Source organism: Bos grunniens, chromosome 3, assembly GCF_055505025.1.
Source record: "Bos grunniens cultivar Pamir isolate PY7600 chromosome 3, Bosgru_T2T1.0, whole genome shotgun sequence".
NCBI classification, from domain to species: domain Eukaryota; kingdom Metazoa; phylum Chordata; class Mammalia; order Artiodactyla; family Bovidae; genus Bos; species Bos grunniens.
The window spans coordinates 65,484,161-65,501,972 of record NC_141167.1 but is presented as its reverse complement, the minus strand read 5'-3'; the positions used below and the strand labels follow the sequence as shown (position 1 = coordinate 65,501,972).

The window sequence follows — 17,812 nt, the reverse complement described above, 5'->3', positions numbered from 1 at the left end:
TCCCTGGGTTGGGAAGATCCCCTGGAGAAGGGCACGGCAACCCAGTCCAGTATTCTTGCCTGCAGAATTCCATGGACAGAGAATCCTGGTGGGCTACAGCCCATGGGGTCACAAAAAGTCAAATACAACTGAGAGACTAACACTTTCACTTCCACTTTTCAGGGTAATGCTATGAACCATTTTTCTCATATTGAGGTTAAGGGAACTAAGGCTTATATATGTGGTTTAATAAATGCCCAAGGTAACACAGGTGTTAATTGGGTAGATCTAGGATTTGAATCCTGGAAACTGTGTTCTAAACTTAGCCCTAGAAACCATGCCCATAATCAGAAAAATGATACTTTTCCCCATGATTCCTGGCATAATACTTTTGATAGGGAATCATTCCAGTGAAGAACAAAAGTATAATAGAAAAGTACCCACTAATCTCTCAGTATCACTCTATTGAGGGCCCCCTAATGCTGTCCTATTCCATCCACCAGTGGAAAGTACTCTTCATACAGTGGCCTGTATCTCATACATGCTTCTGGGCTTCACTGTGCGTGGGTCCAGGAATTCATGCGTTAATTTTTTGAGATTATGAAATACAGCTGAGCTTACAGAGATACCTTGTTTGTTTGTTGTGCTTGTTCTTTATTTCAGTTTCAGATATTGTTATTAATTTTGCCAAAGAGAGAAAATAAATGGCACTGATGTTTTGAGGTTGACTGACTGCTGAGAAAGAGACCTGAAAGAATGAAAATCTTACCTGAGTAGATGGTTAGGGATAGCAACCCTCATAAACTATGCTTGTCTCAAGCCTGACCTTTGTCCCAATCTCAGAATCAAAGTCCATGGAGCCTTTCTTTGGTTGCTACTTTGAATCTGGCCCAGGTCAATAGCCAGTAAAAGGAAATTGTGCTGAATTATCACAATTTTTATTTGTGCTGACTTATTGGAAATAAGGCAAGACAGATGAGTTGCAGTATCTGCACACTTGATTACCCCCTTCCCCAATTTTTCTGTACCTTCATTTAGATCTCTTTGCTACAGCATTTTAGCTCTAACTTTGGGCACTGAATCATGCTACAATGTCCCATCCAGCATTTCGGTAATGCGATAAATTCATCCAAAGTCTCGCAGTGCCATCCTGCACGTGACAAATGCAATAACACGTCAGGCTCAGAGCGATACCCATCTTAGGCAGATACTCCCTCTGCTGACAGCAGGTGTTTCTGCTTTATCTGAAAATAATTCACTGAATAGATAATTGGTGAATCCCCAGTGGGAACAAAACTTGATTCTGTCTGAGCATAGGTTACCAAGTGTACCACCATAAAATAATTGATTTTGTGATATATTAAGTGGGGACATACTCAAGACTACTGAACTTTTCACTTAGGGCCTGGGGCTGAAGTTGAACTAGGCTCCCAAAGGTGAAGAACCCATGCATGACAAGGGCAGGGCTTCACACTCCAACAGCCAATTTAACTTTCATTTTCTTTATTAATCTAATATGTTCTACCTTTCACCAGGACGTGATGTGCAGGGAGTTTCATTAAAACGGTTGAGTTGTTATCGGAGATAATCACCGAAGGAATGTATCACAAAAGTCAAGAAATTCTGAATCATTTTTTTTTTTATGCTGTTGTCTTAGAGAAGAGGTTTCAGATGCTGATAGGGAAGTTGCTTTAGCTATAGGGCAAATTTAATTGCGTTTTTAGAAACTTCTTTTAATCCTATAATAACAAAAAATTAAATCAGTGCTGACATTTTTTTGTTGCCAGAAGAAGGTAGTAAAAGGGTAAAGAAATAATTGTTAGCTCTGAGAATGTAATTAGCAACTTTAATGCTTTAATCTAAAAAATGCATATTTTGAGCCTGGGTGAATGATTAAAGAAAAGATATCAAAAGTCTTTGAAATTTCTAACTGTGTTTGTTTTTAATTGTGAGTTATGATCACTATAATTAGCTCATTTTAGTGCATTTATAATGCAAACAAATATGAATTTCTACACGTTCAGGGATATTTCAGGGCAAATATGATTGACATCTTGACCTCTGGCTCTTTGAATTAAGCCTTTCTTATAATGTCCAGTAGAAGTTTATTCTTTGATTTGGATGGGGGAGGAAAGGGCATTAAGAAGCCAGGATTAAATACCAGGAGACTAGAGTCAAGGTTGGTGCATGTTTGGAGGTTTATTCCGGAGGAAGTTAAGGATGCTCCCATTAGTAGCCTGGGCTTCCCCTGGCCCAGAGGGATGACTGTGTTCAGCTCCCTCTGCCCCACTGGATGGAACTTGAGGCTGCGTCTGAGTTACAAGCATGGGAGGAAGTGCTGGGTTACAGATAAAGGTGAGCTCTCTGATGCTAAACCTCTGTGAATGAGCACAGAACCTGCCTAGCCTGCTCCAGCTCTATCCTGCCCCACCTTGACAGAACCAAGAAACCTCATTACTATGCACTAGAAAAGGGAAAAGGAAAAAAAAAAAAAAAGACCCAGAGGGATCTGGGGAATGAACTTTTTGGGGGTCTTATTTCTCTCAGAGGTGCACATTAAAATTCTCTCTTTCATTCATTAATGTGAATACAAGCTGCCTGAGAAAATAGCTGGTGGGACCTCCCTTAATGAATAGTGGGGCTTTTCTATGCTCTAGAGGCTTAAAATTGGGTTTCATCCCACTGAGGATTTTTCTTTTTTCCTTCTCCTTCTGTCTTCCTAACACTGCATGTTTGGTTATATTTCTAGAACTCACCTAGTCTATGACCTGCCTCCTCCAGTTCTAATCGCTCATATGATTAGGTTGGGGCCACCCACAGACAGGGAGGAGGGGGCCACTCTCAGGTATTTTTCCAATATTATTTTAAAATTTCTACTCTGTCAATCATATGCGATCAAACTCATTCTTGTGAAGTTCCTCATACTTCTTGGTTTAGAATAGGCCAGATATGAAGATAAAAATCTTTTTTCTTGCTTTCAGGGTTTTTCACTTTGGTTTGAAATAGAATTAACTCTTCTTAGCCTTTCACAGTTTAGTTTTTTTTAGCATTCTGGTCTTGATTTCCTTATTTTTCCTCCATACACTCCAGGTATGTTCGACCACTGCCTCCCAGTGCACTCAGCCCTCATTCAACAATTATTGCCCACATCATGCATTTGGGATATTTTCTTGAACTGTCTTATGTTGCTAGTTATTTTCCCAAGGACATCTCTACGTTTCTGAAGGACTTCATATTGTTTTACTTGTCTATGTCTTCAGAATCCAATGAATAGTAGCCCTTGATGAGTGAGGATGATGCTCATGGACATGAAGCCAAGTCTTCATCAATTTGCTCCTCACTCCCACCACAGGGAAACTAGAATGACTGGAATCCTCAGTCATTATTCCAGATCCTTAGGCCAATTTGTCTGGGGCTAGTAGGAAAAGTAGTTGTGGAAAGGGCTCTGCCGATCCAGACACGGTTGTGGCAGGAAGAGAAACACTGAGGGATACATTCTCATGCAATTTGAGAATGAGGTGACAAAGAGACAGCAAGCTCTAGAAGAGCTTGTGGATCAGCCCCAAAAAGATGTCAAAAAGCCTCACACTAGGAACCACAGAAACACTCAGCAATGGACAGTGACTGTGTTCCACATCCCTCGAAAAACACAGAGTCATTTTCTAAGGGTAAAGGCATTTGGAAGTCTAGTTTAAAAGATGCTGTTTTCCTTGGTTTCTCCTTGAGAGTTCTTTTTCCTTGTGGTATTTAATTAACTTTTATTGCATCCCATATATTATAAAGCATAAACAAAAATTTTACAGTGTATCATATCATTTAGAACAGTATTAATCAAGCAAGTGTATATAGAGAAAGGTAGAAAAAGATGGGGGCAAGTAGTAAATACTTAAAAGCCTTGATACAGTTACCAACGGCTCTAGACACGGTTCTGGATCACTATTTGCTTGTTTATATTTATTGAGTGTCTACTATACCAGATATTATGCCAACATAATTTTATCTGTTCATTGTTTAATATTGTAAAACTATTCCATATACTTTATGAATCAATGAAATTTATAGTCTCATAGATATAGACTATCCAGTATGTTGAGCCATTTAAAAATTCTATGACATATTTATAATCATGACATTCTGAACTTCACATTTGATAGAGAGCTACTTTATCAGCAATTGTACACCAATTTGCCAGTAGGCTTTAAAAGCCAGATCATTTTTCTCTGTGGGACCCAAGGAGAATTTGGTGACAAAAATGCCAAGATAAAACTCTTTTTAGAAAATTAGGTTTTAAAGGCCTACCTTTAGCATCATGGGTTTTACTTCATGTCTTCAGGACATATCTGACTGCTCGGGATTTGGCACACATGGTGTAAGGAGTTAACATCGTACAGTCCAAGTGAGGGAACTAATAAAGTCAACGTAGTACCTCCTCTGTAGGATCAGATCTGTTCCCCATTATTTGGTCCTGCTGCTGAAGGAGAAAAATAAGTCTTGGATATTACAGCTGTCACTGTGACATCTGTTGTTTCAGGATCCGTGACTGCTTCAGTCACCACCTGACCCAGATCATCACCATAACATTCTGTCCACTATTAAACTGTGAAAGGTCCTCGCCCTCCATGTGGTACTTCAAGGTTGACATACCAAGGTGTTTGTCTCTGTCCCTGCAACTGTCTCTCAACTGAAAAATACAGCCTCACTTTGTGCAGAATTGATGGCAAACCAAGTCTCCCAGGGTTCAAGGGGAGCAGCCGAGAGCAAGAGTTCTTGAGGCGTAGCCCCGTTCTGCTCTTAATCACTTGTCACAACTCCTGGAGGGCCTCGGGCGTGTTGCTTTTTGTTCTTTGTTGTTGGTGCTTCTCCTTTTCCTTTGAACAGATGACTCCAGCTATTAAAACAACAGTAACCGAGCTGCGTGCACGCATCCAAGCTTACACAACAGATATGTAAGGGGATATTTGTCCTCCCGAACACATAAGGAATAGTTGACTTTTGGAAAGTTCCTCTAAATAGAACTCCACTTCTGGTTGTATGTGTTTGGTTCAAATCATTAATGACTTAACAGAATGGCTACTACTAATTTAGATGCAAAGTGGATGCATTTGGAGGGGAGTGGATACATGTATTTGCTTGGCTGAGTCCCTTCGCTGTTCACCTGCAGCTATTACAATGTTGTTATCAGCTATACCCCAATACAAAAAAAAAAAAACTTTAAAAAATAAGTACATTAAAAAAAATAGTTTATCACATGAGTAACCAAAATCAGGCCCACACACACATTTACAGGAATGTAATAAATATGTAAAACCAGACACATCTCTACTGTAAAGAGCTTTCATTCCAAGAGCCCATTTGATTATTCATTAATTTATTTATCCACTCTTTCATTCGAAACCTGCTTATTGAGACTCTATAATGGATGAGGCACTGCGCTGGGAACTAGGGTTCAGCACTAGAGGAGAATTTTCTGTTCTCATGATGTTTAACCTGACAAGAAAAGGTAGGGTTCACACTTACACTTGTGATCTAGCTTTCTCCCAGAAAAATCTAACCACTCCCAGCCACACAGCTATTTAATAGTCATCAATAAGCAGTTTACTTTCATTACATAATGAAGGCCCCACGTGATCTAAATCATAAAAGAAAATAGACGAACCACAAGCTGGTTCTCATGTGGTATACTTTGATTTGTTTTCCTATTTCAGTTCCCCTACAATTTCTAGCCCTAATTCTAGCAACTAGTTACATGATCTTAAACAAGTAACTTAGCTTTTGTAAACCTTGATTTTTTCTCACATGTACAATTCCTTTGGCTAATGTTTGGAAGATTTTTTTTAAAACCTCAAAAATATACTTTCAGACAAGCGTAAATCTTTTCAGATTCACTGTCTTCAAAGAGCCTCAGGACATTTGCATTATGGTTGATCAGGCAGGACAGGATCACACAGGGTCGGAGGCTGCCCAGTCTCAGCATCAGGAGTTTTCTACTCACCTGGAGAGCCCCTGGAGTCTGGTCCTGAACAAAGACACATTATCTGGACCTGGCATTATTTACCCAGCTCAGAACACAGCGGCAGTCTTGGCGAGAGAGGAGGTTGGAGACTGCTTTTGTGGCACTTGCTGCTGCTTTATGGGTTTGCATTTGTCGTGCTAGGATTTTCTTTTCATCTCTTTTCTTTCTTTTTCCTTTTCTAATTGACACAGTGCCTGTACATTTAAATACTTGCAACTGGGTGTGGACATCTTGTATAATAGCTGTATTGGTTATAATGGCCTGTAACAGAAGTGAGTGATTGAGACCCAGGAAGAATGTACTAAAAATGAACCCCCATATTTGATGTTTTCTCTATAACAAAAAAAATAGCCTAACTATTTAATTAAGAACAATGATCAATTATTATATAACTGAAAAAATGTTGGATAACATTTAATATATATGTGTGTGTGTATATATATGGCACTCAAAGCTTTTGAATTCTTTTTCCCCTAAACCGGATTTTTCAGTCTCTGCTTTAGTTATTTTGGCTGTTTGTTCACATGAACTTTCTTTCACAAACAGCCAGTATTCTGAAGTCTTTTGCTGACCAGATCAAATACTTCAAGACGGGTGACATCAAAAGGCCTTGTTTAGATAAATGGGCTTCTGAAGTAGCAAGACTACAGGCATATGTTGATATCATGACAGAATATTTTTGAATGTAAGTTTTTTTTGTTTTGTTTTGTTTGTTTTGTTTGGGTTTTGTATTTTTTAAGTGCCCCCAAATCCTCATGCTCACAGGCTGACAGGTCCTCCACCTCAGCATTCCTCCTCTGGATTGTTCGGGTTCCTTACTTCTGGTAAGGATGTGGTAGGATGGGACATCCCTGGTGGTCCAGTGGTTAAGGATCTGCTTTCCAATGCAAGGCACATGGATTCGATTCCTTGTCCGGGAACTAGGATCCCACATGCCCTGGAGAAAGTCCGAGTGCCATAGCCAAGACCTGACACAGCCAAATAAATTAATTAATTAAAAAAAAAAAGTGGCAGGACACATTCATTAACACTGAAGGAAGCTTTGTTTTGTTTTTAGGTCCCAGGCCTTCATATAAGAACAAAGTGAGGAGTGATGTGGGGATTAAAGTTAAGAACATCATCCTACTTCACCTTCCCTCCAACCAGTTTCTCCAAACTCCCTGCCCCCACACCCTTTGTGTTCCCAATTCCTTTCTTAGTGAATGAAGAACTTAATCCTAAAGCCCTGGTACAAACCCCAGGGTTCTCTCCGTAGCTCTCCCTTCCTCTCCCCCCACACCCCATTCCCGGGGAGAGTGGGCACCTCGGTTTGAATGCACAGGAGAGCTCAGGGTGGTGACAGACACCGAGGGAAAGGCCTCACCCTCAGGGACTGGGATGTAGGGGTACAGCATACTGACATGAGGGCTCCAATTGCCTGGGGTACCAAAATGGGGCCCTGGCGTCAGAGGAACGGATGCGGATACCCCTGAGAAGGCAGACCCAGCAGCCTCAAAATCCTCTGGTTGGAAATAGTTGCTGCTTGATTGTTTGCCCTTCTGGCAATGGTTGCAGAACGACACCGGAACCACGTCCTTCTCTAGCCCAAGCTGCTGAGCGAAGTGGCTGATGTGCTGCAGAGTGGGCTTCGGGCACTGCAGGAACATGCTCTCCAGGTTGCCTCTCACTCGATTCTCCATACTAGTCCACTTTCTCTTCTGGGCGTGCACTAGGGCCTCTGCCTTGCATATCTCCTGCAGATTTCCTTGTTGTCAGTTTTCCTCCACCCACTTCTGCAGCAGAGGCCACAGCTTACACGTATTCTTTGAAACTGAGTTGCAAAGCCTCAAATTGACAGGTAGACCTTTGGCTGAACACCTTTCCAAAAAGTGAGCCCAGGTGAGCCCCACATTGGTCTGGGTATATCCCAGGGTGACCCTCTTCTGCTTTAGGAGTTTGGCAAATTGTTCCAGGTCTTTCTGAAGAGCTTTGATGTTCTGGGACTCCTCAGGATCCGCTCCAGTTTCTCCTTGTCCAGCTTCATGGCACCTGGTCCAGGGAGGCCCCCTCGGAGTTGCTTTCCACCCTGGCTCCCGCCTCGCCCTCGGGCTGAGGCACCCTCCAGGACACCTTGGGCACCAGCCCCACTCTAACCTGCGGTGCACAGCAGGCCATCCCTCTGCACAAGTCATAGGGTGGGGGCACAGGGGAAGCCCCCACACCTCGTGCTGGGCACAAGCTCCAGCCAGATTCCTGACCCACCCGGAGGCCCTTGGAAGCTCATCCAGGTCCGAGGATCAACCCAGCCTGGCTGTGGCCCTCCCTGCCGATGGCCTCCACCGCCCAGCAGGGGCGAGAAGGCCTGAAGGAAGCTTTAAAAATCCATTAGTAGACTAATAAAAATCTTTTTTCGGGAAACAACTATGAAGGTACTTTTTATGTCTTCTTTGTGATTAGGGGTGAGAGAAAGAAACATATGTTTTTGTATATATATATATATATAAGTTTGTACTTAAAAACTACCCCCTGAGTTCTTGATTATCTCAAGGTGAAGACAGTGTTAAATTACTTGTGGTGACAGCCCGTCAGATTGAATATATAGCAGAAGGACAAGGTAAAGGGTAAAATGGATTCAATGTAGAGGGAGCTGTGGGTTTGAGACTGCCCTAAAGGAGCAGACAAGGGAGGTGGGGATGGTGTTCCGCCTTAATAAAACCCCACCTGTAGAATGTGGATGGCTTTCTTTTGATTCCAAACTGGAGTCTCTCTTCTCTGTGGTGATTGGCGTATAGGGACTGGTACTCCTATGAACACACATGAAGGAAACAGGCATCTTAAAAGATGAGGATTTATGTTCTCAGAATAAACATTGGGAAGTATCAAGTTCACCCCCCCTGGAAACTACAAGGGTCTGTTGTTATATGATAGGACCTGGGTTTACTCAGAACTCACAGGACATGTAAGGTTTTAAAGCAGATGTAGTTGGTAAGAAAATGGTAGCAATATACACCAAAGGGACTAGAAGGGAGGATGGAATCAGATAAACTCCTTAAAGCATTAGAGATTTTTGAGTCTACAGTTGCACTGACTAATTTGGTAGCCGCAGTGGCTATTGAGCATTTGAAATGTGGCTGATCTGATTTGAGATGTGCTGTAAATGTAAGATGCAAAATGTCTTCAAGAAAATAGGTTCTGAAGACTTAGTTATCAAAAAGAATGTAAAATGTCTTGTTAATAAAGGTTTCATACTGCTTATATGTGAAAATAATAATATTGTGGAAATGTGGGACTAAATAACATACTGAGTTAATTTCACCTGTTTCATTTATGTTTTTTCTAATATGACTATCAGAAAATTTTAAATTATTTATGCAAGAAAATTTTATATTACTCACATTTACAATGTACATTATCTTTCTATAGGGTAGGACTGCCCACAGAAGCAAGCCCTCTGTATTTGAATGTGGGTAGATATAAGAAGGATGCTTATGTTAAGAATTTTAAAACCTGTGTTTCCAAAATAAATTCTGTAAGATGGTGTAACAACATAGTTTATTATGACGTGAAATTGGCTATGCCATTGGTTAAGTAGCTTATCCCACGCCTTAATAACACTATTCAATAAAATCCCATGTATGTATTGGCTTGGAATAGAACTGTCCTATACCTACCAAAATGAAAAGAAGAGAAGGAAAGGATATAAAGAAACTGTGTTAACACTGGGGAATAGAAGCCATTCATTCAATACATAAAAGTACTTTTCGGCAACTCCCACAATTAGAGAAATTTCAGAAACAATTAAAGGATTTGGAAGTCCCCGACGATTCATTTTGAGAAAGTCTATCGTCTTAAAGAAACCTCCAGGAGAATCAAAGAAGCATATGCTTTAATGGGATTTTTGCTATTTGAGGACTGTGTTCTAGGTAATTTCCAACATGCTGAGCATTTCCCCTCATTTTTCTCCAAGAGAGTCCTGCATGAATTGGGTCTTCAAAGAGAAAATTTTTTATTTCCATATGAAGTCACTCAATGTCCCCTCCACGTTAACCCATCCTTCAAGGAAAGACACCTTCTCCGAAGACTGTTCTACCACATCGCTCATCACTCCCGAGATGTTTTTCAGTCCCAGTGTAATTATCTCCATGATGGAGGAGGCTCCAGATGCATTTATTTGCCCCTCTCTGTGACTGGAAAATGTATTCCATATTCAGTTAAAGTCAGTAATTAAAACGACCTAATCTGCGTTCACTTTGTAACCACCGGCTGAAACTCCCCCTCTGTCAACCCCAGAGGTGGGAGGGCTGCTGCATTTAAACCCACACTGAAGATCTCCGATTGGCTGGTGCACAGTTAGAACAGGTGAAATAATCTAATCTGGAATATTGCTCTCCTCACCTTTTTTTAATAAAGATTTGCCTCACCACAGACCTTAATATAACAGCAGTAAAGGCAAGAGAGGAAATTGGAAACACGGCCAGGAGTGTGCCTTATGGTTCATAACAGCCCCAAATTGTGACTGTTTATTAAAACTAACACCCTTTTGTGAGTGAGGGTGTGGATCAAAATATCCAGTGGTTTCTCTTCTTCAATATTCCCCTTTTTTATAGCACTGAGTTTAAGTTTCAGTTTTAGAGTTTCATTAAGTTTTTAAAATTGTTTCTGACTGAAACATTGACTTAAAAAGGCAACTTGTCCGTAATTTGTCCCTGTTCCTTATTTCCATTATTTATTTCAATCCGTAGGAGATGTCTATGGATGGATGACCTCTTGGGCCACTGGGACAAGAAAGAGTTAAGGCAAGTGAAGGACCAGAGGAGACAGAAGTCCAGAGAACTGCCTCACAAAATACAATTAAGGGCCTTTCCCAGGCCCATGGCGCTCTGGTGCTGCCAGAGGTAAGGAGGCCGAGCACAATGTTCTCCTTGTCCACACACCTCCCTTTTGTTTCAGCAGCATTTTGCCTCCCACACATGCAAAAGTTTGAATTTCCTGTTGGCTCTGAGGTGAGATTTATAACATTTATTAAGGTTACTATTCATTGTGAATTTACTGGGCAATAAGCCTAAGAGCTTTTAGGGGTTTAATTGCCTATGTTTACGGGGCTTGCAAAGCTCCCCGCAGAGTCACTGTCAGCCAGGTTGGCCAAATGTGGACTTCTTGGAGTGCCTGGGGCACATGTCCTAGTCCAAGGGGAAGGTCAGGGAGAGCTGAAGGGCTCAGAGGAGACAAAGCCCTCAGGGCATGAGATTGGTTTTTCTGCTCTGGCTGTTTTGGTCCACTTCCCATTGGCTCATCTACCTCATTCTGGCCAAGTCTGAAGACATATTTGAATGTCCCATTCTCTCCAGGAAGAAAGAGAAATAATTTTGAAATAATTGCATGAGGGAAGGAGAGAGGGAAAGAAGGGCTGGCAGTGGAAGTAAACACATGTTGCAAACGTAGTATGGGCTACATAAACTGTTTCATGCGTGTTGTCACATTTAGTCTTCACAGCAGTCCTGTAAGGCAGGTATTATTACTCCCACTTTACAAATGAGGAAATTGAGGCTTAGAGAATGAAATCACTTGCAGAAAGGAAGACAGCTAGTGAATGGAAGAACCAGGATTTCAACTCCATTTTTCTGTGGCCTCCCAGTGCTGGTTGGGAGCTCCACATTTCATTCACTCTCATTTAACCTAAGCAATGGGTTCAGGTGTGTCGTCAGGACATTTGTAAGTACAAGGTTACACTTACTTTTAAGATGGTGGGTTTGTTTTATTGCAGAAAGGTAGCTTTTTTGCAACAGCCTTAACCCTTGACCTCACCAAACCCTTGTAGAATGGAATGAATGCACAAGAGTGGAATAAAGTCAACTGAGTAAGGCTGTGGGCCGGGCAGGACAAAGGAACTGTAAAGGGTCTGTCAGTCTCTGAGAGGGAGAGCTACTGAGGTAGTTCACTAATTTGATAAGAGTGGGAAAAAGTTCTGGTTCATTTCATCCATTCATTTATTCAACAACTATTTGGTATGCATTTACTGTGTGCTAAGCACTGCATTAGGCATGAGGGATGCTAGATACTTCAGCACTCTGCCTGCTTCCTTCCTGCTGTGCAGAGGCCACAGGATGCTGCTCACACCCTGTCTCTTAAGCTGCTGCTGCTGCTGCTAAGTTGCTTCAGTCATGTCCGACTCTGAGTGACTCCATAGACGGCAGCCCACCAGGCTCCCCCGTCCCTGGGATTCTCCAGGCAAGAACACTGGAGTGGGTTACCATTTCCTTCTCCAGTGCGTGAAAGTGAAAAGTGAAAGTGAAGTTGCTCAGTCGTGTCTGACTCTTAGCGACCCCATGGACTGCAGCCCACCAGGCTCCTCCATCCATGGGATTTTCCAGGCAAGAGTACTGGAGTGGGGTGCCATTGCTTTCTCCACCTGTCTCTTAAAGGCTTTTTCAAATCTACCCAAGTTCTGTCACAGTGACAAATTTCTCAGGTTTCTTAAAGAGATGGTTTAACAAAGGGAAGAAACAAAGTGATAGAAGTAAAAAGTTGATGAGCAGACAGTGTACTCTTTATGTGAAAAAAATAAACAAACATATATACATATACACACATTTGTATATAGACATAGTGCTGGGCTTCCCAGGCTGCACGGGTGGTGAAAGAATCTGCCTGCCAATGCACGAGACGCCAGAGATGTGGGTTTGATCCCTGGGTCAGGAATATCCCCTGGGGTAGGAAACGGCAACCCACTCTAGAATTCTTGCCTGGAGAATTCCATGAACAGAGGAGTCTGGCAGGCTACAATCAATGGGGTTGCAAAGACTCAGACACAACTGAGTGATCACACACACATACATAATGTGCTCTTCATATCTTCACATGAAATAAATAAATTAGTAATATATACATATACATACACATACATAAAGATGCATGTGTTCACACCTGTGTGTGTAAAATTAGCCTGATGTACAGTCCAAGACACCATTACCAATTTGATTGGTCTTATAACGGCAAAAAACCTACTGGCACAGAGGACTAAGCGGTGGAGCCATCATCGTTGGAAATGTATTGTTCAGGACATTTGTTAACTTCTTGATGCGGCAGGAGAAGTTGAATCAGATTCAGTTATTCAGTTGAAGAATAAATTGGAATATTTCGGTGCATTTCTTAAAAAAAAAAAGCCACTTTAAGCTTATGTATTAAAATGACAAAGTCTTAAATAGGGGTCTCTTTTTCTAAACAAAAGATATGCAAATTGCAATTCAAGATTTATATTATGATAAAAACTGAAATACAAAAGAGTCATTATCCTGCAAAATGTAAAAGTACATTGCTTCATGAGTCTATAATGATATAATGGGATATTGATGTAATAAAAGGTGTCAGAAAGGAGACAATGACCTTAAAATTTTAAGTCAGAAACATTAGAATTGAACAGTAAGTATCTACCCACCTAACTATCCATCTAGCTATTGCATATTTTAGAAATTTGAGGTAAGGAACAGTGTATTTTTATCTGCTGATGGTATAGCCATAATAAGGGGTTTGGGATTAGAGAATGGGAATTATTTTTCACATAACCATTCCAACTCTGAAACTGGATAAAGATTTTACCTTGAATATTAGATTAATAGGACTATCTTTTCTAAAAATCAGTGGTGTGTTATGAGGCTTGGAAATCATTCCTGGCCTAGCCACAGGACAGCAAATGTCAGGGACGCCAGTTCTCCCTGCCTAAGTATGAAAGACTCGCTCACAGTGAGTTTGCAAGGACTCTTAGTTTTTAAGATGATGGGAGCGATTTACAGTTAATCATCGTGTGTCACTGAAAAAGGATGGATCAACTTAAAGACACTGCAATAGAACACAAAAGATTTACTCTATCAAATCACAGGGAAATTGTAGGAAACTATTTACACTTGAAGTTATTCTACTGGCTTATTTTAAAAAGGGGAAGCGTGTGTGTGTGTGTGTGTGTGTGTTTCAGGGGAGACACACTTAAAGTAATCAAGTGATATACCACATGTGAAGCAGACGCACAGGCTTGTTCCCACTACTAAACAGAGCAGAAGGCCTGGTTTAGCTTTATTTGGCAGGAATTTATATACTTGCTTCACTATTTGATCTTAACTTAAACAAAGGATGTTGGTCTCAGCCACCACTGATTTCAGGGTAACAGTCCTCTTTCTGAAAGGCAGCAGAATTGTGACACTTCGAAAATCAGATGGTTGCACAGTATGGAAGTTTCTTAAATGTTTATTTATTGTAGTGAGCCAAACCCTCCTTTTCTTGTTTCGGAGTGTGCGATCAATTGCACTGAAAGCTGTAGGCAGAAGGATCTTACTTTCATACAATTGTCAGAACCTTGGCGAGGCCATGCAGAACAAACCCAAACAAACCAGGGACTCTAAATGAGGCCTAAGAACCTACTCTGAGCCCAAACTCCCGATAATTTTCCAGTTCAGAAAGTTGCTGAGGGTCCTCTGTCAGGGTGAGCTCATGGTTTATGATTTCGGAGCCTGTGCAACGCTCCCTTCTATTTCATCTTGACTTAATGTCATTAGTCTTCCTTCACAGAAACCTGAGCGCTCATTTTCTAATCTATCTAGATGATACGCTGACAGCATTTTCCCTGATCGAGACTTTACCATTTATGTCTCTGCCTCTGTTAATCATTTGCAGAAATGAGATTTATAGTAAAAAGGATTAAATCAATTCTGACTACCTCCCAATTCTTAGGTTTTCGGGGATTTTTGATGAACACAGAAACCATGGCCCCTCAGAGATGCTTTCCTAAGAAGATCTTTCTTAGCTTTGTGTGGTGGCCGTTCAGCGTCTCCGAGTCTCTGTGGATCACAGCCGGTCCACTTCTCCATGTTTTGTTTGGCAACCACGCCTCAGAGGCTACCCTCGGAGCAACTCAAGCTGTTTTTGATTGGAATCGATGAGTGAGCCATCCATTCTCTTCTCTTTCATTTTCCATCTTTCCTTCATTCTCTTCTTCCCACTTCGAAGATGAGTACCCTTAGGAAAGGTATCAACTGATTTCAATTAAGTGTTTGTCTTTTGAGTTTCTCATCATGGGGTAAATTTTGACATTTTTAGCGGGCAGAGATTGAAGAGAAAAATTGCACTAATCGAAACTAAATCATAGTTTATTTTGTTCCTTTCTAATTTCTCTAATCTTTCACTGACTTGAAATTGCTTCCATGTGTCAGGCCTTGTGCAAGGCTGGGGACTTTCACGAACATGCGGTCTTCCATCCATATTCACAGGGGACGGGTTCTAGGACTCCCATGCATACCAAATCTGCGGTAGTTGAAGTCCCTTATATGAATATAAAATGACGTAGCACTTCCTTATAGCCCACACACACCCTCTTGTTTACTTTAAATCATCTCTACATACTTAATACAGTGTAAATGTTATGTACGTAATTGCCAGTGTAGCAAATTCAGGTTTTGTTATTGAGAGCTTTCTGGAATGTTTCTCCCATATATTTTCAGCTGTTTGAATCCACAGATGAGGAACCCGTACTGGAGTGGTAGTCATTCCCTTCTCCATGGCATCTTCCCAACCCAGGGATCAAACCCATGTTTCCCACATTGCAGGTGGATTTTTTACCAGCTGAGCCATCATTTTCTTTCTTTCTCCTCCTCCCTTTGTTCCTTCCTTCCCTCGTGGTTTTCTTATTTTTTCTTTTTTCCAAATTTACTCTTATTATTTTGCTTAGTTGCCTTGGATTTCTTCCTCTGATCCTCATGGTGAGTACAGGGATAGCATTTCCTGAGTTTTTTCTTCATTCTGTAAATCCTGTTTATCCCACAAGCTGTGCTATCCAGCAAGAAGGACAGTGATCATATTGACATATCCTTGGCCATGTGTCTAGACCAGAGTCAATGCCTTTAAATTCACTGAACCACTTACTCACCAAAAGTCATTCTAAATCATCTGCTCTATGTCATTCCATTTGCTGTCTTCTGCAGTCTAGAAAATATCTGGACCATAGTTCTCTCTGATTTCCTCTGTCTGACCCTGTGTTCATCCCCTTGGTCTAGGTAGGCATTTTGGCTTCTCTGGCTTTTGCCCTTATTACTAGATAGATTCTAGGTCCTTTAACACAAAATGCAAATCTTTCAGACTCTCCCCTTTTGAGGCCACTCTTGGAAATGATTTGATACTAGAGATATAGTTAACCTATATCTCTAGTATATATACACCCAGAATCTTTTTACAGTACCATCTTACTTGGTTAGTATAGGGCTTGCTGCAGTCCCTGGGTTTAAGGCGGTAAAGGTGAGTAATGTGTCACACATTTTGGCCTCAATTTGGAGTGTCTTTTTTCAACACGGTGAACTGGCTCATGTCTGTATATTTTAAAGTCATTGTGTCATTTCATTTTCCCCCTGAGGGTTAAATATTTGTATCTGTAGGATTTGTGTCTTATACACACAAAGATTTGATTGTCCAAAATCCTAGCAGTGGTTGCATACACTGCGTCTTCAGAGGGATTAGACTTGGAGGTGGTAGAAGCACCCTACAATTTTTGGACTGAGATAGTATGGGGACCTGCACACTGTAGCCACAGACTAGGAAAGAACCAGAAAGTTCACCCATACTACAAAGGTAAACTTTTGGTGATTCCTCAAGATGTGACAGGTTAAAAAGGAACATCAAAAGTAGGAGCCAGGGTACCTCACTTTTTTGTTAGTTTGACATAAAGGATTTAGCAAGTAGGAATAGAATAAGAAGCATTACTAACTCTGGTTTCAAGGATTTGGTGAGTCACATTGTGTGGGGTGCTCACCTCCATCAATATTCACAACAATATCTCCCATATACACAGCATTCTGCTGAAGATGCAAATTCTTATAAAATACAGTTCTCCCTTTCCAAGAGCTTATGATGAATCTAAAAGAGACCACTACAGGCTTAAATGATAGAAACCACTATACAAGACTTGTTTGGACTATATTACGCTGAGGGTGCTCCAAAGACAGTACAGTAACTGAAACTGAGATGAAGGAGAACTTTGCTTAAAGATGTGGCCTACTTCACTGGTGTGTGACCTGCGCAGTCTCATGGGACTAATGATACTGGGCTGTCACTATCTTAAAATTCTTAGTAATTAAATCTTTGAATGTGTTCCGTGGGTGACACTCTTAAGGTAGAATGGAGCAGGCACATGAACAGGGAATATACATATACAATATGCATGTCTATCTGTCCTTGCTGCCCCATTCACACTTGGAATTCACAATGCCCCAGATGTGTGTACAATTGTGGTGGACCTACAATATGGGGGAGTTACTGTGGAAGACTCAAAGCAAGTACAAGGTCAAAATGCTATATCCATGAGTATAAACAAAGGAGAGGGGACGCTGATATGTCCCGGAGGCTAGGTTTCATTCCACCAGAATTTGCTTCAAACATAGAACACATAAAGAAGGCATGGTGTTCTAAGAAATGCAAGCAATCAATCATATCATATCCTTCTTACTCACGTTACGTCCATGTGTTAGCCAATCACTTAAGCTGAAAATGACGACGCAGAAGTAAAGGAAGTGGTAGGGCAATCCAGAGTCCTTGTTTTCCCCTCTTCCTTACCTTTTCATCAGTAAATTGAAAGCACCATGTTGGTGAATGTGTATGTGTAAATAAATGTGATAAAAACAGTTGAGTTAGTGTTGTGTACCATTTCCAATCTTTGGTAGCAAAATACATATGCATGTACAAACTATGAAATAAAACTTATGCAATTTCAGTAATTCTGCACATAATATAAATACTTTTGTATTTACATTTAAAACTGGCATTGCCAATATAATGATGAACAGTAAATAAAATTCATGCTAATAA

The 17,812-nt window shown here is 41.0% G+C and overlaps 1 pseudogene across 1 annotated transcript; it reads right to left on the bottom strand.

The window, feature by feature from the left end:
* Positions 1–2,102: 2,102 nt before the first annotated feature.
* LOC147375740 (POU domain, class 5, transcription factor 1 pseudogene) lies at positions 2,103–9,800 on the bottom strand (annotated as a pseudogene). Its single transcript, XR_015161408.1, has 2 exons — positions 9,730–9,800; positions 2,103–8,343 (listed from the first exon to the last, which is right to left on the bottom strand). The product of XR_015161408.1 is annotated as a POU domain, class 5, transcription factor 1 pseudogene (transcript).
* Between the last annotated feature and the right edge of the window lie 8,012 nt (positions 9,801–17,812).